The sequence below is a fragment of the Oculina patagonica genome, chromosome 4 (assembly GCF_052425735.1).
Source record: "Oculina patagonica isolate OP01 chromosome 4, crgOcupat, whole genome shotgun sequence".
NCBI classification, from domain to species: Eukaryota; Metazoa; Cnidaria; class Anthozoa; order Scleractinia; family Oculinidae; genus Oculina; species Oculina patagonica.
The window spans coordinates 59,969,593-59,994,034 of NC_135761.1; the positions used below are offsets into that span (position 1 = coordinate 59,969,593).

Here is a 24,442-nt window from a genome sequence, read left to right on the forward strand (position 1 = left end):
GTTTCTGTCGAGGAACTATCGACTGATAGTTGCCCCACGGAAAATGTAATTTGTGATAGTGTTAATTAACATAAATTACTATTTTGCCGACACGGACCAGAGAACTGGGTGCGAGCGTAGCTCGCGAGGACTTATGGTTAGCGTGTTTGAAATTGAGTTCGTTGAGAGACTTGTGACATTCTACGGTCAGCCTCTTTGGCCTACACTTTACTCCGTTAAGTTATATTTTTAATATTTCTTCTTTGCAGATAATTCATCCCATGGTTGGCAGACAGTCTTGGAATTGATACACCACGATCTTGTGCGCGATGTCGAAGCAGCGGAGAGCACCAAGATCAACGAAGCGTTCTTCGCCCTCAGTTCAGTCATAGTTAGTAGTGAAGGAGTCTTGTCACACTGGTCTACACTACAAAACCGTTCCGCTGAATTTCAGCTTCACAGTTGCCTATCTTATTTGCTCGTGTTCGTTCCCAAATGTTTTCCCACATATCAACTTCTGGAGTGCGACGGTAATTTTGCGGTAATCCCGGTAACTGGAGTGTGTTCTGTCCTCGCTTACGAGTAGTAATGTACTACACTCTAAGGCAAAAAATTTTTTGCCTTAGAGATTTAGTACATAACTACTTCCCGTTGTTGGGATCAAATACGGAAAACAAAAATGGAAAACAAAAATGGAAACCAATCCTGAAAACAAACCCTGTAATCAAAACTGTATCAATCCTGAAAACAAACCCTGTAATCAAAACTGAATCCAAGCGTAGCCGTCTCATATGACATAAACTTAAGTTTATGTCATATAGAGACTGATGTTCAAATAAAATTTAAAAATTTTATTTGCTCAATTAGTATAAATAAATATGCTCTTATACCTTTTTCAAAATTTTGGATACAGTGCGTTTAAACAAGCCTTGATATCATAACTGAAATATCAATCTGGAAAACCAAGCGAAGCAGATTTTAATGAGTCCGGCACCGCAGATCGTAAGATCGAGGAGGGGGATGGGACGAATGTTAAAAAATCACAAGGCCTTGGTGGGTAAAAAAGCTTCGTAAGAAGCTTTTCGGGCCTTGTTTTATGATGTTTTTGAAATTTATTTCAAAAATCACCTTATTTAAAAAATGCTCTTATACTCTTTTTTAAAAATCTTGCATCTTAGTGCGTTTAATTATTCCTTTTATCAAGTTGGATTCTAGTGCGTTTAAAATGAACGTCTTATATTACATTTTCAATATAATATTTTTGTATTTTTATCAGATTTTTGAACATGTTTTTATGTAGGATCATATTTGATATAATACCGAGATCAGTACAAATGTTAACTAATCTATTTGATTGTTCCTTTTCACTTAATTGTAAGAAAAGTGTATTGTCTTTAATGCAATGTTTTTCTATGATATTCATCATCTCAACGAATTTTTCTTTGATGTAATTTGATGTCATTATAATATTTATTATACATTATTTTTTATATCTCTTTTATAGTGCGTTTAAACTTGCTTTGATTTCATTACTGAATTTTCCGTTTTTTTCAACCTTCTTTTTCATCTCTTTCTTCATCCTCTTTTTCTCGCTTCTTAATACGTTCCATTAGCTCGTAATATTCTTTATAAATCTGTTCTCTTTCTCTTATTTCAGCTAGTGTTGTGTGAAAAATACATTTTCGCCATCTCTCCTTTTTTTCTGTTTCTGTTTCTAAATCCATACTTATATATATACATTATATAATTTACAGTTCCTCTAAATTGAATGTATGTCCTAAAATATTTTTTGTAATCAAATACTGATTTATAAAAATATTATACTTAATATTTTTATTTGCATGTGTAATACTTGATAATTGATTTTAAGGCACTCTTAACATATACTCCATAAATAAAATTAAAAATTGTTTAAATATGTTGTAAATCCTTGATTGGTATCCAACTATTAAATTCATCACTATAACCTTTCCACTTCACTAAAGCTTGTTTCTTCTTATAGTTCCGCCGAATTACTTTATCAATACGAAATACTTCTTGTTTTGCTTTCAATAGTTCGGACTCGTAAAAGCTACCTTGTATTTCTTCAATATTCAAATCTTTTAATTTATAAGTTATTGGATTAGTGTATTGGATCTTATCAACGATGAATATCTCTTCTGACCAATTAGGAGTATAGCCTTTGTCGAACACCTTTCGTTTATATTTAGATATTCGGACCTTATCACCAACCTTAAATTTGGGTTTTGCTGATAATGGCTCCATATCACCGTATAGGTTAAGATATACAATTCCTTGATTCTTTTCCTTTGAAGCTTCTGTTGGTGTCATCTTTATTGAACTGTGTTTTGTATTATTGTATTCTTTTACCAGTATGGGTAGCATTTCAAGATACTGTGTGTTACCTTGAATAGTAAACTGTTTGTACATTTTATTTTTCAAAGTTCTATTAAATCTCTCAATAACAACAGCTTTACCTTCATTAAAAGTGGAATACATCTTAATATCATTTTTCTTTAGCCATTCCTTGAATGTTTTGTTATAAAATTCAGATCCCTGATCGACCCAGAGAAATTCAGGTTTACGTTTGTCATTAATGACAATATTGTTGAATGCGTTAGTTATTGATGTACCTTTCTTATCTTTCAATTGTATAGCCCAAGCAAATTTACTGAATACGTCAATTATAGTCAATAGATATTTATAACCTTTATTCCATTTTGAAAGTTTATCCATAAAAACTAAATCAGCAGACCATATGTCGTCAATTCCATTTGATATTACTTTTCTAGTTTTAAATTTTCGTCTGATTGGTTTATGTAACTCATCGGCTAATTGTTGAGACCAATCATTTTTACTCAACGCCGTTTTCCGTTTTTTGTCTTCTTTTGTTTTACACCCATACCTACTTTAGCCTTGGTAGCAATAGTGTTCCTTGCAATAGCATGACCCCATTGTCTGTCCTTCCATGGGATAGCATCAAGGGCTTTTACCATCTTTTTATCAGCTTCGTTTTTGCATTTAACCTGATCTTTTGATGGTTTGTCAGTACATACAGAATAATCTACATCATGTTGCATGCTAACAGCGTCTGTTTTGCCAGTTGGTTGCTCATATATTTTTAGTATTTTACCTGTTTTTGGATCCCATTTTACCTGTTTTTCAAGAGGATTTCCAGGTCCGGTATATTTATGCCCTGGAATAACAAAACCCTTTTTGGGTGCTACTTTCAGAATAGCTTTATGGATATCGATACCTTCTCCCTTTCTGTAGTAATCAACATTGTCTTTTACACCTTTGAGAGCTTGCCCTGCTAAAAGTCTTGCCATTGAAGCAAAGCTAGGTGATGGAGTTATGAAATTAGATGCTACATAGGCTATTTTATCAACAGTAGAAGGGCCTTTTCGTCTTGCAAGAGCTCCACCACTATGACTTTTTATGAATTTACTCTTCTTTTTACCGCAAATATAACAATTTGATTTTTCCATAAGACGGCCATTCTTTGCTTTGACTTTTTTAGAATTCATTGACTCAGTATTCTTTTTACATGAAACACAGTATGACTTACACATATATATATATATATATATACATTAGATATTTAATCACAGTATGTGTTTCGCCATTTTTTAGATTTCTTATCCCAAATAGTACCAGAGCATGAAGGATCTTGGTGTTCACTTGGAGATGTCCAGAATTTCTTTGAGAATAAACCATTCTTCTTATTAAAAGCCCCTTTAGCGATATTGCCCGACCAGTAACGTTTAAGCAAATCTTTATCGCCTCCGGTAGCACCCATGATAGCCGATGCTAAGTCTTGAGCCTGTTGAAACCCTGGAATCTTTTCGCCGACCTTTTTGTTAATCGTTTCACCTATTTTACCCCCTTTTTTCTCACTAACAAAACGGGTTTTAGTAATACCACAAGAAACGCATTTCGATTTGAGTATTAAACGATTGTTTTTTGTTCTCATATATTTTTCAGAATTAGGAACTGAATTAGTTTTTATTTTTTCACGTACACAATACGATTTAGTCATTGTATATATATTACGTTACATATTTTTGAAATAATGTTGAATGAATTTTTCATTATTCATTGTGTCATATATGTCAAACACTTCTAATAAATTATAATACGAATTCCCCTTATTCATTTCGTTGAGAAAGTATAAAGAGAAGTATCCGCATGTGGTTGTATTTATATTCTGTATCTGATTGTTTTGATGTATCAATGTTAAATTCTTCTTTTTTTGCGTGATCGACTATTTCTTGAAATGGATTCATACCAAAACTATCAAAATAATTGATTACCTTATCTTTTACATAAGTTGCAACCCAATGGCTACCGCTCATATAAGATGGTTCAAGATTGTAAATAAATAATGCTTGTCTATGGTTATGTGGTACTCTTTCATTCCTTGACAAAACATCACTGATTGGGATGCTTAAATATCTGCACCATTTTATTAGATCAAAATTACTCATCGGTATATTCTTATGGAATGTTGGCTTTCTTACTTTCTTTTTGGTTTTAAGATCTTTTTTTTTTTGGAAGCACCAATCCGCCTTTAAGAAATTTATCATATTCAGCCCACGAACCAATAATTGGAGGACTCCTATAAGATAATGCATCTCTTTTAGTCGGTAGTTTGATTTTACCACCGTTTTTTGATCTTTGTTTCCTAATGTTTGGTGATGGATAATAAGGGTATTCTATTTGCATACCGGACCCTCCTTTATCAGGAGTGACTTGTATTCCTTTTCCAATCACCTTTCGCATTTTACTTATTTGTGTTTTAGATAAACTCAATGTAATCCCTTTACCCTTACTTTTTAGTTTATTATACCGTGTTATTTGTCTTTCTGTAAGGTATAACTCAGTATTACCCTTCTTTTTGATCTGATGCTTATCAATCAATAAACTCACTTCACTTGAATTTTTGATTGCTCTGGCTAGCTTTTTCATTTGGCCTTCTGTTAAAGGAATATATGTTGAAATATATTTTGTGCTCATAGTCTTGCTCTATATATAATAGTGTTAGATTAAATATTACATAAAAATAAGTTCATTCCCAATTTTGTCAATTACAATTTTTTCTTCATAAAGAACTACAGCGTATATCATGTAATCGTCAGTAGCTTGTACATTCAATCTGTAATGAAACAATAACTGTTTTGGATCATCGGTAACCGATTCCTTATGATTTCTTAAATCGAAATAGATAACAGGAAATAATTCAGAATAATTTTGTAAATTTAACTGAGTTCCTGTATTGTAGTCGTTGGTTCTAAATGCATATTCTTGAATGTCATTATATAATCTTGGTTTAAAATCACAATCATACTCTAGTTCTGGAGTAAAATATGAATTTCCAAGTTGCAATCGACAGGTAGATAGTGTACATGCATTATCACCCGCATTTATTTTAAAAGTATCAAAAATAAAGGGATTTTCTAATTCATTATTTGACTTGTTTCTTTGTAGATATACAAAAACATGTTTTGCATTTTTAATAGCTGGTGTAATTTGATATATTCCGGAAATAGCATTTGTTGGCGATGAATGTTTAATAAATTCTCTTAAATATGTCCATTTTGTTGCTGTTAAAAAACTACTATTCACTAATTTTTGTCCTGCTGATGTAAAGTTCAAACGTGGTAACCATAACTGAAAATCTAGAACAACATACCGTGTTTCATCCCCATCAACTCTATAAATAAATTCTCTATCATCATTTAGTGTTATGTTTAGTTCGATTTGCATAGGTGGTATCATTTTATCGCGGAGTTCTTGAAAAATTGAAAACCTATTTAACGGAATTATTGCGTATACGTCTTTTGATTGTGAACACAATTCAGCTCTTTTAATTGCTCCTACTTTTGGGGCTGTTGTTAAATTGCCCGCTAATACAGCTCTATCGTCGAGATACCAATTGAAATTGGTAGCTACTGTACGACTATAGTCATCAGAGAATTCAAGCAATCCTTTTATGAAACAGATTTTATGCAAGTCATTACCATCGTAAGGTTTTTTACCTCCTGAAGTTATCATAATGTGATTTATAATACTGGTACTATCATTTATCGTTGACGTTAGCGCAGGTGTTTCTAGAGCATTGACCGCAATGTTCGATCCATCAGCCTTTTTCTCAAGTTTATATTTCACGATAAAATACCCATTATACCAATCAAACCAACTAGACCTATCAGTCATATTGAATATATACCCTGTTTTTTCCTGATATAGCCCATTTGCAGGTCGAATAATAGGTGTTTGCAGATTGAATCGGAGATAATCAACTTTTTCAACATTTTCTATGCTTCTGAAACTCATTTATATTATTAGATTATATAATTTACTTCAATTGTGCTAATCGTTTTAAAATAAGATCCCCAGCTTTTTCACTTCTATTTAACACGGTTTTTAAACTTTTCTTTTGTGCTTTGATTATTGGTGATTTATTGATATCTTTTATCATTTTTTTAGCATATTGTCCGATATTTGATAAATCATTAGTTATTAAACCTGATCCTTTATGGCGATATTGATATAAACCTTTTTTAGGGTTATAAAATTTTGACCATTCGTATACTCGATTCATTTTATATTATTAGTTTAGATTAATTCACCTCTTTGATAACGATATGAAACGCCGTATCGATTTCATTTAAATCAATGGGACGATTATACGAATCGGTTATATATATTCGAATTGAATCAATGCTATTTTTATTAATTGGAGAAAATTTCAATCTTCTCGGTTCAAGAGTGAAAGGAAATGACCTACGAATTCCTTGTGCTATAATACTAAAACAAAATAAAACGTCTCTTGATTCATCTGTCAAGGATCTTTTAGTCAAATCGCAATGAATACATATCATATCAACGCTCCTTGTTAAATCAGGTATTTTGTCACTTATATTACTACCTGAAGTTAAAATTTTCTTATCAAAACCCAGTATCATATTAAAGTCTGATACAGATAGATCTAATTCATAATTTGGCTGTATGGTTATTATTGTTCTAAATAATGATAAATCAAACGTAACTAAAAATGGATAATCATCGCCATCTTTACCAGTTGTATTTTTTAAAAAAGTATCAATATCACTATATGAATACATGCCATTAGGAAATTCAACATTTTTAAAACTTGTATCACTACCTGTTGTTTTTCGATATCTAATCTTATTATTGGTGAATGAAGCCGAAATATTATACCAGCTATACGTCATACTGATTATTTCGTCTAGTGCCATCTCATAATTTTTATTTGGATCAAGGAATAAAGGCTGGTCAAGATAAATTGTAAAATCATGTGCTTTCTGATTATAATTATTGGCTTGTCTTTTTGCCCTAAATGAACTAAGTATCAAATGTTTCTCCATTATATATATTTAAATTAGATAAAATAATTGTTATAAATTTTTTCATATAGACGCTTTGTAATTCTTTTCACTCTTAACAGTTCGTCCAATATTGTAACACCTTGATTTCTTACTTCATTACTTGAATTTCCAGCGTTAATGCTTCCGCAAATTACATCCAGTTTTTCAATAAGTTTTTCAGGGTCTCTGTAATAAATAGCCTTATAATTATGGGCTAGACCGCCACCTTCCCATTCATCGTCTTCTCTATCAGAATCAGGCGCTGTGTCCCTTCTCATAGCATCTATCTTATCAAATAATGATTCCTCTATAGTTGGTTTTTTTTTATATTTAGTTTTTTTGGGGGTCTTTTTCAATTTTTTTGATTTTTCCTGTAAATCCGAAGCTGAGAAAGGAACCCGTTTGTACTCCATACGTTGTATTTTATGCTTAGTTAATAACAACTGGTTTTCAATTCTATCAATTTGGTTTGTAAAATCTTCATCTATTTCCAACAGGTCATTATATGATTTTCCTTTGTATTTACCAGATTTGATCATATTTTTACCACTTTTCTTCAGTTTGCCTAATAAAACACTAACCTGACGCCTTTCTTCGGCGAGAGATTCCCTTTGACGATCTAACTCCTTTTGATTAGCACTTGTGTCCCATTTTTTTCTCTTCTGTTCTATTGAGGGTGGTGGATCAAAATCGGGCATTTCATCTTCATCTTCTGTTTGAGCTTCATCAATGGGTGGCGGTGGATCAAAATCGGGCATTTCATATTCATCTTCTGTTTGAGCTTCATCAATGGGTGTCGGGGGTGGATAATTTGGCATTTCATCTTCATCCTCATCTTCATCAATTGGAAATTCTGGAAGAGGGTCAAGCTCTTTTAACCCTTTATTATTCAACTTTTTAGTTGCTTCAATTTGTGTATCGAGACGAGATGTTACTGGTTTAAACATTTTTGTGAATTTGATTTGGCCTAATTCATCTGCCAATTTTGAAGACATTATTTGATTATTAATATTCTTGATTTGATTTTCAACTTCTTCTTTTTGATCAGCAATTTTTTGCCAAGCTAATAGACTCATTTATATATATTAGTGTAGATTATTATCAGTCTTTCATCAGTCTTCCAGAAGTCTTTCATCAGTCTTTCATCGGTCTTCCAGAAGTCTTTCATCGGTCTTTCATCAGTCTTTCAGGCGTCTTTCATATTATATAACTGATATATATAATATGAAAATACCAAATTATGACACTGAAGACGATATAGTCTCGAACTTTAAACAAGTATACGATTTCATGCCAAATCAATGTTTTCGTATGCTACTTTGTGCTCCGAGTAATATGGGAAAGACTAATACTTTAATGCATATGATTTACAATTTATTATATTTCGATAAAATATATTTATATGCAAAAAATTTAGATCAGTCTAAATACCAGAATCTTATCAATGTGTTCCAACCAATAAGCGATGAAGCTGGTTATAACATTATTGAAGCTAGTAACGACCAAATAATTCCTGTTTCTAAACTAAATGATGATAATCAAAAGCTCGTGATATTTGACGATTATGTTTGTGATAAAAATCAAAAACCATTAATCGATTATTTTATACAAGGGAGACATAAAAACTGTAGCGTGATATATTTGTCTCAAAGCTATTTTAAAACGAAAAAAGACATAAGACTTAACTGTTCGCATTTCTGTATTTACGAATTCCCAAGTGCTAATGAGAGGGCACTGATATGCCGTGAAAACAGTATTCCAAAAGAGCTATACGAGCAAGCAACTAAAGACCCATTCAGCTTTTTATATATTGATAAACCACGTAAATTCATAACAAAAAATTTCGATGAGAAGATTTAATCTAACATATTAACATAAAATGGGTTACATTAATGACGAAAATGATTTTATGCATACCAAATATTCTCAAAGTGCAAAACCTGCAATTGGTTTTAAACAACTGGGAGCTGATTTCGATATGGATAACAAAAAGATATTCAGGTTAAAGACTCAATCCGATGTAGCCATCGACGCCGATTACGATTCGTATGCTCTTGATTTGTCTTCAGGTGTCAACAAAGGATATCTTAAATTGAATTGTTTGACAAAAGATGTTGCTGGAAACGATTTCGATGCCAACCAAGCAACGATAAACAACAGTGCACCGTACTATGACGGATTGTACCAAAAAACAAGTCTAGTATCGAAAGAATACGTTGATTTAATGGACACCAACCTTGAACAAAAAATAGATAGTAAAATACAAAATAAAGCCGATCTTAGTATCAATAACGAACAAACGTTTAACAGCATAATAAATGTTCCGAATTTTGATCAAGGATACAGCAATATGTCAAACGTAATGAATAAAGAATATATTGACTCCAGAGACGCGCTTAAAGCCGATAAAACATATGCCGACAATACTTTTCTAACGAAGAAAACAGGTGCTATTTTAGCTAATACCCTTCAGAGCAAGGCTTCCAAAATATATGCCGACAGTACTTTTTTAACGAAGGTTGTTGGTAATGGTTTAGCTCAAAACATACAAAATAGGCTCAATATTCACGGTAGTAACATGATGCAGGCAAATCTCGATATGGGTGGGTATAATATAACACATCTAAAAGACCCAAGCAATGATACAGACGCTGTAAACAAAAAATACATGCTTGATTATGTTGGTGAAAGTCATGTTCAATCAGCTAATGGTGAAAATAAATTCAAATATATAATGGATGATCCCAATGCACAAGTGAGTCAAGAAGATGATGTCGAATTGGGGAATGTTGTAACCTTTCAAAATTCACCACATAAGGTAAATAAAAAGGTTGTTGACATGAAATTATTGCTTGACAATTCTAAAGGCTATTACAGTTCAAGAATTGGACTAAATCTGTATTTATTGACCAATGATCAATATACTGCTGTTCTTGAGATTATGTGGGTTAGTGATGATATTGACCCTGACAGTTTGGAAATATATGGCACATCATCCATAGAAACTATTCATAACGTTAGCAGAAAAACGTTTAAAACACAAAAGTATATCAGGTTAATAAGTCAATTCACAAAAAGTCAAAACATTGGGAATAATTACCTATATATTGATATAGTCATGAAAAATATGCCTGGAAGCTCTTATGATCAAAAACTACAAACATATTTTACTGTTTATGGTATATCTGGCCATCAATCCAATGTCGAACCAAGTATTTATGATCAAATATATTATATAGCTAATGACCAAATTAATTTCAACACAGCCATCAATATGGATAATAAAGCTATTTATGGCGTTTTAGAGGGAAATAGTGATAGCCAAGCCGTCAATTATAAACAACTGAATAGCTTCAATGATAATCTTAAGGCCTATCTTGAAACAAAAATATTATCACTCCAACCCAAAAGTTATTATAATGAGGTGTTTGAATACTTTTTTGATTTATTAGATCCATCAAATTTCATCATGTCAGATAGCAACGGAGCTGTATTGTCTGGATTAAATGATAATCTTGTCTTTAATCCCACAAAATTGTTAGCAGATTTTGATCCGAAGAATGGTTTTTTTGGTGTTTTTAAAATTAATTTAAATACAAATATCACTCACGCTGATAACTGGACTTTTTATATGGGATTTAAATATGACTATAAGCCCAGTGATAATAAAAGGATTAAAATTGAATTTATCGATGGTGATAGCTTTAGTTTTCCGTGGGTTAAAGTGGAGCATAATAAGCTATTCCTCGATTATGATCTAGATTCATATACAGAGCAAATTAGAGATGGTTATATAGGTAAATATATGAATCTCTGGTATACAAAGATACAGGATCAATTTAGAATCGCTGTTTGCAATAATGTTATGAGTATTGATCAAACATTTTCTGGGTTTAATATCAATACATCTAGCATTAAAATTTCTTCAGATTACTTTGTACAAAGAATCGGTTTTAGTAAAAATATATACCCGATAAATGGGCCCATCTATCATAAAATTCAATTTTCAGATAAAACATACGATGTATTCTTTGAATAAATCGATTTAATCTAATTCACTTATATGAAAACAGTGAAATTGGTTAGCAATATTATTGATTCTATTGAGAGATTAATTCAAAACATTAGGAAGCTGTATTACACAATAAAGAACAAGCGCAATGCTAAAATGACAAAATGATAAAACAAAAAAATCATATATAACTAATATATATGACTAAACATCGAAAATGCATATTTACATGGAACCATATATCAAGCGAACTGACTGAAGACCAAATTATAGAATTGAAAGCTTATTATCAAACATATCATCGAAAATGTTGGGCTTACAAGCAGGCTGTTAAACGTTTCAAAAAATGGAAATTATTAGGGAATTCATTGTCTATCATATTTGCATCAAGCGGATTCGCCTCCTCTATAGCGACTGGTGGTATTGCTTTGATCACAATATCAACAATTTCATTATTGATTCAGGCTTTGATGATACATAAGAATCTCGAACTAAAAATTCATAACTCCATATATGCTTACCAAAGCTATCAACACCTTTTGAACTCTATTAAAGGCGCTATGAGAAGTGGCGATTATAATCCGTCTAGCATCCTAAATACAATGAAAAGCATTGACGATTATATATGCGATACCGGTCCAATAATCGATCGGTATCTGCTCAAGTATGATGATAAATTTACCAAATAATCCGTGCGATCTGGGACGATTTTAATGCTAAAATATTTGCCCAATATCGATTATAAAATTCAAGCGTTTTTATCGATTTTGAAACCTTTATAAACTCAAAAGGAAGATCAAGCAATTTAAATAACTGCCTGAGGATATATTTAGTGCTTATCATTCGTCTTCGGAGTTTATTTATAGATGGAAGAATACTATCAATCTCATGAAATATTTTATAAATTTTATCGCGATTATCATGAGACAATTGAACTCCATTTTTAATACATAAATCGTTTAAAACATTCTCAATGTGGTATTTACGATTATAGATGCTTTTACGCCATATCTTATTTCTGTTCTTGTAAAAATCAATGAACTCATTGTAATAAATAGAACCATGAACCAAACCGCAATTAATACAAACATTTATACCGTTTTGATTTGACATATCCTGCTTACTACAGCATGGCTCAGCATCCTTGTTACCTTCTATCAATAGTTGATCGCATAAAGGGCATATAGGTTCTTTTAAAATTTTTAATTCATCGTGGATTTCAGAATTACAAACCATTATATATATAACACACATAACTTCACGGCACAGCTGTTTTGGCAGTAAATTTTAGAGTAAACCTTTTGAGTAAACTTTTTGAGTAAACTTTTTGAGTAAACTTTTTACTTGTTGAAATATGATTGGTCAATAGAAATCACACCAGATTAAAATACCTGCTGACGCGTCAGCAGGTTTTTTCGGTCAATGGTTTAGTCATTAATCATTTATAACTTATGTCTAAAACCGTAAACTGAATAATTATGTATTTAATGTTGATCCTTACGAGGTCTTCCACGTCGTCGTTTCTGGTCTTCAGGTATACACTCTAAACGTACATGATTTTTGTGTTCATTTGATATTTCAGATCTGCTGTTAAGGTCTGAAGATAGCATTTTAATAATACAAATATTTGTTTTAAGGATGCTCTGAATACAATACATTTTATTAATGAAGGCTATATCATTCGAGCTTTGATCAGATTCTAAAAGGTGTTTGATATTTAATGTTATATCAGTCATTCTATATATATATTAAAGAAAATAATTATCTGTTTATATCTAAACGCACTATAACAGTCACATATATAAAGACAAGTTATGTAACATATATTGAAGAAGGCTATAAGGCTGGTTACACAGTATTGATATGATACTGTTATTGTTGTTGATGACAACCAATAATATTTTATTACTGGTTATTTTTAAACGCACAATATATTTATAGTAAAAGATATAAAGAAATATCATTTATAGTATAATAAGAGAAAATGGGAAGAAATTTAAAGTATGATAACGACGCTGATAGAATAAACGCTATCAAAAATTCAAAGACTAAGTATATGTTAAATAAACGATGGAAATGCGATATATGTAATTACGATAGTTCATTAGCAGCTAAATGGGTACATTTGAAGTCAAAAAAACATATCAAAAATGCTGTTATCAAAGCAATAGAAGATGATGATAGATTTGAAATAATTGATAATAACAATACACAATAAAACACTTTCATGCACTTTAACAATGACTAAATATATAAATATATCTAGTTATTCAAAAACATGAAATTAAAAAAATAAAAAAAAATAATTTTACTATAAGACACTTAAAGAAATAATAATTTCATATAGTATAAAAAATGGAAAAAAAAAATTTTAAAATCCCGCTAAAAACTCAAGATGTGATCTCATCAGTACTCACATCTAAAAACGCTATTAAAAATAATATCTCTAATTATAATATGGACCAAAATACCATTAATCATAACAATAAACAATTTTTTATAAATAGTGTTGATAACACTCTTGGTGCTACTTCGGATGGAGATATACTCAATATTCCAAAAATGAAAGTAGTTAAACCGGGTATTGATAAAGATGAATATCCTTATATATATATCGCAGAAAAAGACTATGATAACCCTTATAATCTCAAGAAAAAGATATTAGTGAAAGACTTTATATTTAGAACATTTTATAACGAAATTCCTGATGATAAAGTCGTTGTAAATGAAAATGGTGACAAAAATAATAACAGTATTGGTAATTTAGTGTTGATTGATAGCATCACAAAGGCTGAACCCAAACTCGTAACCAAACCAAAACCCCAAAACAAACCAATAGTTCAACCAATAAAGAAACCAACAAACAAACCCAAACCCAAACCAAAAACTAAAACAATAAGCTTTATCAAACAATTATCCAATGATTACCTAGCTGATGCTAAAAAAATGGGTTTTTCATGGATGGATTTGGTGAAAAAGAGTACCAGACAAGCAGTGATTAACAAAGTACATAAATATCGAAACGATAAGACTTTGGATAAGGCTATACGGGACAAAAACGACAGTATAATACGTGATGCACAACTCAGTCAAATGGAAAATTCAATTAGAGAAGCTCACTTTAAACAGATGATGAACAAAATTAAACAACAACACAAGAAGCTGATTAGCAGTCAAAATCCAATTTCAAGAACTAAACTCACAAATGAATTTAATTTCGATGACAGCATTTATGATACAACATCCAATGACCAGCCTCTATTTAAAATAACTGAAATTGGAAATACCGAAAATAAAAAATTCAATGCTTACACTAATGAGTTCAAAATAAATGTACGTAAAAATGCTATAAGCAATAAAAATGAAATTTTTAGTGTTTTTGAAAAAATGGTTGAAATGGCAATAAAGAAAAGACAGTTAAAAGGTAATGACAGACTCAGATTGGTAATTTTAAATGATGAATTAAATAATCCTATATCAACAAAAATGATAAAAATTTTTGATTTCAAGTTAAATCAACTCTTAGACATAATCAATACTTTAGAATATAAAGAGATAGATTTAGAAAATTGCATAATAATTATTCAATCTGTCAAAATACCCAGTGGTAAAGGAAGATTATATTTATCAATACAAACAGTGAATAGAAAGCAATGTATTATCACCATAAAAAACACCGACTCAATATGCCTTGCTAGGGCCATTGTAACAGCTTATGCTAATTTACACCCTGAGAATTACACCACAACTCAGTTGAAAGATGGGTTCAATAAAAGCAGAAAACTACAAGAAATTCAAGCCAAAGAACTTCATAATAATGCTAATGTTGAAATTAACGATTATGGAAATTCTTTAGAAGATGTAAATAGCTTTGCATCACATTTAGATATTGAGATTAACATTATCGATTCTGAGCAGTTTAATGAAATCATATATACAGCTAATAATGGTAAAATTAACAAAATTTATTTATACAAAACACGGAATCATTTTGATGTCATAAAATCAATGACAGCTTTTCTAAATGTAGCATATTACTGTCATAGTTGCAAAAAAGCTTATACAAGACGTGATAAACATAAATGCCCCCAAAAATGCCTTTCTTGCTTTAAATATTTCCCAGACGGTAATAAATGCAATGGTAAAGACGTTACCTGTAAACACTGCAATCGTGTTTTTCATGGTAAAAGTTGCTTTAAAAACCATACAAGAAATCGATCGAAAAAAGATGATGATGATTCAGTGTGTATCAGTGTAGCAAAATGTTTAAAATGCAATCAAATCATCCTAAAACCATATATTAAAATACATAAATGTGGTTACAAAATGTGTAATAATTGTAATAGCTATTGTGAAAGCAAACATAAATGTTTCATGAAAAAGATCAAGTGTAAGGGTGGAAATTGCATCAAAGATAACAAAAATCCTTGCAGATTAAATAAAAACATAAAACGAAAAGATTATTGCTACTCATGTAGAACGTATAATAAAAAATATTTATTTTTCGATTTCGAATGTACACAAAACACTGGAACACATGAAGTTAATTTAGCTATCGGCCATGATTTCAATGGTAATGAATCAATCTTCAATGATATTAATAGTTTTTGTAGTGGTATTCTTAATGAAAAATATAAAGGATACACACTTCTGGCTCACAATTCCAAAGGGTACGACTCCCATTTTATTCTTAAATGGTGTATTGATAATGGTTTTAAACCTTACTGTATTTACAATGGTGCAAAAATTATGATGATGGAAATTTCACAATTAAGAATCAAAATAATCGACAGTTTAAATTTTATTCAACAACCCTTATCATCGTTTCCAAAAACGTTTGGCTTAGATGAGCTGAAAAAAGGATATTTCCCACATTATTTCAACAAAATTTGTAATCAAAACTATATAGGAGAAATACCTTCTAAAAAGCATTATGGGTATAATCAAATGAAAACCCACGATAGACAAAAATTTTTACAATGGTATGATGAACGTGTAAAGGAAAATTATGTTTTCGATTTCAAAAAAGAAATAATTGAATACTGTAGGTCAGATGTTGATATATTAAGAAGATGTATGTTAAAATTCAGGCAAGATTTCATGAATCAAGAAAATATCGATCCACTAAAATACATTACAATAGCCGGTGTTTGTATGGCTATTTATAGAGGGAATTATATGCCAAAAAAAACCATAGCTGTGGTTGATAATGTTGTTCAAACAGAAAACCATAGTGCAGTCAGTATTGCATGGCTTGATTACATAAGTAAGAAAAATAAAATTAAAATTCAACATGCCTTGGAAGGGGGTGAAAAAGTTATCAATTGTCTCAATAACAAATTAAAAGTAGATGGTTTTTGTGAATCTACAAATACTGTTTATGAATTCCAAGGTTGCTTCTGGCATGGATGCCCAGATTGTTACAAGCCTGATGTTATCAACAATAAAAACCAATGTGATATGGGTACTTTATATAATAAAACACAAGCTAAAAATAACAAAATAACATCTGCTGGTTACAGCCTCATTGAGATGTGGGAATGCAAGTTGAAAAATGACAAAAGTTTTCAAAAATATTATAAAAATGATTGGAATAGAGAAGTGGTTGGCCAATTAAACCCAAGAGATGCTTTCTATGGTGGACGGACAAATGCTACCAAACTATTGTATAAATTCAAAGAAGGTGAATGTGGTAAATATGTGGATTTTTGCTCTTTGTATCCGAGTGTTCAGTTCTATAAAAAATATCCCATTGGTCATCCTAAAAAAATAATATCACCAGAAAAATACGATACAAAATGGTATGGATTCATAAAATGTAAAATTTTAGCTCCAAGAGAATTATACCATGCTGTTCTACCTCAGAGAATCAAATGTGAAAAGGCTGAAAAGCTAATGTTCCCTCTGTGTATATCATGTGGTAAATCAAAACAACAAGAAAGATGCCAACATAGTGAAAATGAACGAGCATTTATTGGTACATGGACAACAGATGAGGTCAATAAGGCCATTGAAAAAGGCTATAAAATTATAAAAATATATGAGGTTTGGCATTTTGAGAACTCATCCGATGATTTATTCAAAGGTTATATAAAAAAATTCATGAAGCTAAAACTTGAATCAACAAAATACAATTTTAAAAATGACAAAGAAGAAATGACATTCAGAAATAAAGTCAAAACGAATTTAGACATTGAATTAGGTAAATTACATGAAAATTCAGGCTTACGAGCCATTGCAAAGATGTGTTTAAACAGTCTTTGGGGAAAATTTGGGCAACGAAATAACATGAATCAATGTAAATACGTAACTGACATAAATGAATTTTATCAAGTACTTCTCGACGACACAATAGATAATTTAAACATGAATTTCATAAATGAAGAAATGGTTCAAATGAGCTACACTTACAAAAATCAGTTCGTTGATAACAGCTATAATACGAATATATACATTGCATGCTTTACAACTTGCTCAGCTCGACTAATGTTATATGAAAAACTAGACTATTTAGATAAACAGGTATTATATTTTGATACAGATAGTATTGTGTATATCGAATCCCAGAATGGTAAGACAATAGAAACAGGCGATATGCTAGGCGATTTAACAGATGAGTTAGACGGTGATGTTATAAAAGGTACCTTCGTAAGCGGTGGCCCTAAAAACTACAGTTTCATATATGGCGATAATAAACAGAAATGTGTTATTAAAGGTTTTTCCCTTAATCATGAAAATTCACAAATACTAAATCACACAAATATGATTAAGATGGTTAAGGGCGATTTTAAAGAACTCACATTAGTAAATGAAAATAAGATAACCAGACAGAATAAACAAATTGTTAACAAATATGAGGAAAAGGTATACAGCTTTGGATATGACAAGCGCGCAATAAAACACATATCGGATAGCTGTATAGAAACATATCCTTATGGATATTAAAGACAAACTCATCTGTTTATTCTAGGTTATAATCTTAGGTTTTGATTTTCATTATGTCAACGAGGTTTGTTTTAAACGCACTAAGATGCAAGATTTTTAAAAAAGAGTATAAGAGCATTTTTTAAATAAGGTGATTTTTGAAATAAATTTCAAAAACATCATAAAACAAGGCCCGAAAAGCTTCTTACGAAGCTTTTTTTACCCACCAAGGCCTTGTGATTTTTTAACATTCGTCCCATCCCCCTCCTCGATCTTACGATCTGCGGTGCCGGACTCATTAAAATCTGCTTCGCTTGGTTTTCCAGATTGATATTTCAGTTATGATATCAAGGCTTGTTTAAACGCACTGTATCCAAAATTTTGAAAAAGGTATAAGAGCATATTTATTTATACTAATTGAGCAAATAAAATTTTTAAATTTTATTTGAACATCAGTCTCTATATGACATAAACTTAAGTTTATGTCATATGAGACGGCTACGCTTGGATTCAGTTTTGATTACAGGGTTTGTTTTCAGGATTGATACAGTTTTGATTACAGGGTTTGTTTTCAGGATTGGTTTCCATTTTTGTTTTCCATTTTTGTTTTCCGTATTTGATCCCAACAACGGGAAGTAGTTATGTACTAAATCTCTAAGGCAAAAAATTTTTTGCCTTAGAGTGTAGTACATTACTACTCTTACGGTGCAACGGTTCCTCTAGTGTTTATAATTCTGGTTGATAATCTTAATGTCTCTATTCGTAGCTCGATTTGGAGCAGAATTTTACTCGCATGGATCAGAGTTTAACAATCGTCGATTTGATTTTCCTTCAAGTTCATGAAGATTCTTTCGAGCTTTATTTATTTTTTGTGACAATTGTCTTTCTCTTGCAGGATGATTTTCTGGATTCCATTCTGGAATGTCTTTTGCGCGCCTTTTGTTCTTGTTCAGTTGTTTTTGGATTGCCGTGTTTTTGAATTTTTTCCGTGCTTTATTTGTAGCAGTCTTGAATTTATTACCTTTTGTCAATTTATTCCCGTCAAACGAATAAGCTTGTTGTTTTATGTTGTGTCATTAGTCTTTTGTCCGCTTCCCTTCATGTTCAGGCATTTTGTTCTTCGTCACTTTAATTAATGAATGCGTAGATTCATCTGTCGGTAGGAGTTTCAGCCTTCTTCGCAGACGAGTGTGTCGCAGTCTAGTGTTTCCTTATTTGATTTATGTCATGTTTGCCTTTGATTTTATAGTCAACTTCAGTTGCCGTGTGTTACGCAGAAAGTGTCTATCATTTGTATGGGTGTTTTTCTCCTGTTTCTCCTGATTTGTTTCAGTTTCCTGTTGTGCTGTCGATAGGAACAAAGCCGGATTCATCGGTGTTACAAGTTCACGCCGTTTACTGGCTAGCTACGACGCCAGATGCTCCTGGAAATGCAGTCCGTTTGTTACTTGGCTTGGAACCGTTCCGCGTTTACTCATCTGATTTTTGCTCCCGTTAAGCGGATTGATGTCTTCCTCTGCTGTTACTTGTCCTTGACATCCAGTTTGTATTATCTTGCTTGCGTTTGCCGTGAAGTGTTCACGTGGCTCCTGGGTTTGTAATGTCGCCAGGCTCAGAAGATTAGGAGTTTATTTGCGTTTTATACCTTAAGTTCATTTTTCATGTGGGTATTTCATTAAGCTAAATTTCTGGAGGTCCAATGTTTAGAAAATTTAATAGCGTACCTATTAAGCCTGTTAGCCATAAGGCCTTTAGAATAATATAGCTTATCTACTGCTCTCTCGCTCCTAGTACAGCTTTCCCCAGTTTTTCTGATATTGGAGGCAGATTGTTCTTCATATCTGGTCAGATATCGGAGACCTCTACACCAGGCTGATGATTAAAGAAGGCTACATCATTTATGACGTCATGAGTTATGGGGTCCACATAGATTCGCCTGTTTTTACACCGCTTCTTGAGATCCGATTCCAGTGTTGTGAATGCATTTCCCAGGTTTGGTGTCATCACCGATTAGCTGGTTGTCGGCCACCTCGTGTTTTTAACATGTTAAGTTATTAAACATGTGAAGTTTTTCCAGTGTTGAGGGATCTCTTGTTATTGCCTTATGAAAGTCTACCTAGTACATTTATGCCTGACCAGGTGATCCTTTTAATTGCAATTCTCTATTTAGTTATTCATTACAGAAGGAGAAGCTACAAGCTATTTTCTGTAGCAGCCAAATCAGAATGGCATTAGATTTATTATTCTTGATTGTTTAGCGTTGCTCCATTTTATTCTGAGGTATCCCTTGAATGTTTTTTCTTGTTCCTCGTTGTTTTCTAAACCCAAGCTACAGATCACAGCTGTTATCACTTTGTGCTCAAGAGTTCTTTTGCATGCGTGTATTACTTTGATATTTTGTTATATTTTCTCTATCTTAACATGTAAAGTGTTTCTAAGAAAGTTGTTTAACTTAAATGTGAAGTTCTTTTTGTATGACGTTTCCTGCACTAGAGAGGTATGCCTGTGGCAGGCGTATATACGCTGGAGTGGCATTGCCTACAGGTCAGCGGTTGCTTGCTTGCACTAGTTGCCCGCCTTTGATTGACAAATTGAGTGCTATACATGTCCTTGTGAATCGTATGTATATATATATATATATATATATAGTTTTTGTTGTTTAGTTTTGCCTGGAGGGCAGAGTTGTTACCTGTTTGTAATGTTTACCTCATGCATAGTTGAGTAAATGAACCAGTAAAGGCCCTTGTGTACAGTCTTGGCGCCTAGACCTAAGATTATCTTGCATGGTTTCTTTAAAACAATAGTTTTGTAATTAAGATATTTCCTGTTCTAGATGTTTAGCTTATTGCAAGTGTTTGTACCCAGAGATTATATTATTTATCAATGTTGTTAGAACCTGGAGGGGTTTGCCTGTCAGACGTATAGTAATTGCAGTGTAATATTGTCTAAAGGGCAGTGGTTACTTACTTGTGTAATTTTTTACATGTATTGATACTCTTGAGGGGTAAACAAGTCTATGTAACTTTTATTAAAGGTTTTCAGTTTTGTATTGCCTGGAGGACAAATGGTGTTGTACCCTATATGGGTATGCCTTTGAGAGGCCTATAGATATTGTAGCGCAGTTTTTTCTGCACGGGTGTGGTTACTTACTTGCACCAGTTTTTTGTGCATTAATACCCTTGGCATGTAAACATGCCTATGAAATTTGTATAGTTTCCTATGATTTGCATTGCCTGGAGGGCGAATGGTGTTACACCCTAGATGGGTATGCCTGTGAGGCGTGTAGATACTGAAGAGTAATATTGTTTAATACCCTTGAGGGTATACATGGTATGAAATTGTTTACATCTTTTGAAGCTTTATTTTACCTGGGGGGCAAAGCGGTTATTTCTTTTTTCCTCTGACATTTAGTTGTGCATGGTTGCACAAAACTTTTACTAGAGTGTTCCTGGCAGGCAGCCGATCTCGTTGGCTGTCTTTTGATTATCTCTCATGTTTTTCCTCTTTGTTTTTTCCTAGTTATTTTCATTTCCAGTTTCTGAATGACTTCCCAGATCCAAGACGCGGTTGGTCGCTGTCTCGAACCGTGCGCTTTCAGCAGTGGACAACTTTTGCTACTGATGTGTTAAATACAATGGCTGGATTCAGCTCGCCTACCTTACACTCTACCGTTACTGCCGTGAAGAAAGGAGTTGCCTTTCCTATCAGTCAGTAGTCTTCTATCAGAAAGGAACGCCTGAACGTGGATCTTCTCAAGCATCTTACTACAGTCTAGTCTATAACATCGTTTACGTTTACGAAATCTAGTTATAATATGTTTTTTCGATCTTCCATTGTTCTTACAGTTCATGATTTATGTGTTATTCGTTGTTGAATGTAGGTTTTATATGCGATCTTACCACTGACAAACAAAGGGGCGGTAAAACAGTTCTTATTTAAGCTGATTGATGTCCTTTGTTTTATTTTTCTGAGAATTTAGACCAGTATTTGTTTAGGCCTTTCCTGCTTGCATTGTTGTGTTATAAAAGAGGTTCAGCGCCATGGTTGTTAGGTTTCAGTTATAGTTATTATAATTTGCCTTAGCGATTTCCTGGTTAGCAGGCTCAAGTTCTTAGCTTTTTGGTCTCCTGTGCTCAAGCCCCTTCTTTTGCTTTCTATCGTGGGCCCGGCTGACCAACGTGCCCATGCCTCATAGTCTTTGTGTGTGTTCGGTTGTGTAGTGAAGGCAAAATATGTAATTTGTGATAGTGTTAATTAACATAAATTACTATTTTGCCGACACGGACCAGAGAACTGGGTGCGAGCGTAGCTCGCGAGGACTTATGGTTAGCGTGTTTGAAATTGAGTTCGTTGAGAGACTTGTGACATTCTACGGTCAGCCTCTTTGGCCTACACTTTACTCCGTTAAGTCATATTTTAAATATTTCGTTTTGTGAATATATTGTACTTTGATTATCTTTTCTTTCATTATTCAGATATCATTGTTTTTTTGTTTGTGTAAGCCTTAAAACCCCAAAGGCTGCGCCATAGCATTGGTCGGGGGTACACGGTCCCTAATTTTTCCCACAGTGGTTTTTTGGGGTTTACGTGTCCGGCTGTGGTGCATGTAGGTTATGTATGATTTTATCCATCCTGCTGTAATCTTATTGATGTGTCAATAAAATGTATCGTGGGCCCGGCTGACCAACGTGCCCATGCCTCATAGTCTTTGTGTGTGTTCGGTTGTGTAGTGAAGGCAAAATTTTGATGTTCTTAAAACAAATATTAGCCCGAGAAGCGAAGCTTCGAGGGCAAATATGCTAGTTTAAAGAACATCAAATTTCCAAGGGGCAACTATCAGACCGATAGTTCCGAGACAGAAACACTCTATTGTCTTTATTGTTCACCACTAAATTTTCTTCCGCGCGCACATACAAAAACAAGCATCGTGAATTATTTTTACTTTTGGGGATAAAAAACTCAATTGAAAGCCGAAATTTGACAAACGAAACAAAACCAGACGAGAAACCCACTAAATGCAGTGAATTTGGTTGGGTTTTTTTGTCTGCAGGCACGCTTGTTTACAAAAAAAGGTACGAGTGCGCTCGGGAGGGCACTATGGGCTGATAGTGCCCTCCGGCGCGCGGGCACTATCGCGTCACGTGTTCAATTTAAACCAATCAGAATCGGAGAAAATTTAGTGGTGAACTATAATTTCCAGTAAAACACTCGCGGCTATATGATAAATAAGGCCAATTGTCTTTGATTCCAATGCGCGCACATGCATCTACTACTCAATAAATATTTAATTGGGATACTTTAATCAGGGGTTTGAACACAATATTACTTTTCCTTTCTTTGCTATGTTTACATGTAAAATAACTTCTGACATGTGTTAAACATGGCTGTGAAATTAAGTACAAGAAAGAAACAGAGTACTGAGCCTCTCTCTTAATGGTGGTTCATGATAGTAGCAAAATGGCATATCAGGTCATTTAGCATTTTGTTGACTAGGTAGCTAGGTTTACTGTTGTAATTGAATTTATAGTGTCAGATCCCATTGCAACTGGTATTTTACTTTTGATGAGCAAACTGCCTGAGTAAATGACGATCGTCGATTCAGTCATAAATTTATTTTCCTGAATTATGCAGTAGCTTACCAAAGTACTGTGCCGCTTTCTTGATGCTTAATGTTAGCAAGTGGCAAGATGGTACACTAAATTTGCTACAAATTTGCCCAAGGTGCAAATCTAAGTAAATCCATTTTTCGCCCAGTGTCTGTTTGTTTTTCTGTTCTTGTTGTTGTTGTTGTTGTTGTTGTTGTTTTACGGTGCATAAAAATATTTACATAGCTATACCAGGCATAGCAAATCAATTTTCAGCATTTGTTTCTATTGCAGTTGCACAAACAATCTATAAAAAACTCATTCAATTCACACTGCGAAAGAGCCAACATTTTTAACAGGAAAACGGTTTAACTAAAGAAGACTTCTTCCCAAAGCGAAAATTTTCTTTGTTTTTATGTTTTCCGTTCGCGGCTCAAGAGAAACGAAGACGAAACGAATATGAAATGGTTCTATACACAGTGAGTTGAAAACAAACTAAGATTTCACACGGCTAGTTGGCAAATTCTCTAACCAACTATATTCGACAATCT

At 32.7% G+C, this 24,442-nt stretch overlaps 1 long non-coding RNA gene across 4 annotated transcripts; it reads left to right on the forward strand.

Moving 5' to 3' along the window:
- The first annotated feature begins 19,445 nt into the window (after positions 1–19,445).
- Positions 19,446–23,010, forward strand: LOC144650955 (uncharacterized). Of its 4 annotated transcripts, none has more exons than XR_013570233.1 (3): positions 19,446–20,445; positions 20,800–20,925; positions 21,826–23,010. It is a non-coding gene; the product is annotated as an uncharacterized LOC144650955 (long non-coding RNA). The 4 variants fall into 4 exon arrangements; XR_013570230.1 differs by having other exon boundaries at positions 20,800–20,850; XR_013570231.1 differs by having other exon boundaries at positions 20,800–20,850; positions 21,842–23,010.
- Positions 23,011–24,442: the final 1,432 nt, after the last annotated feature.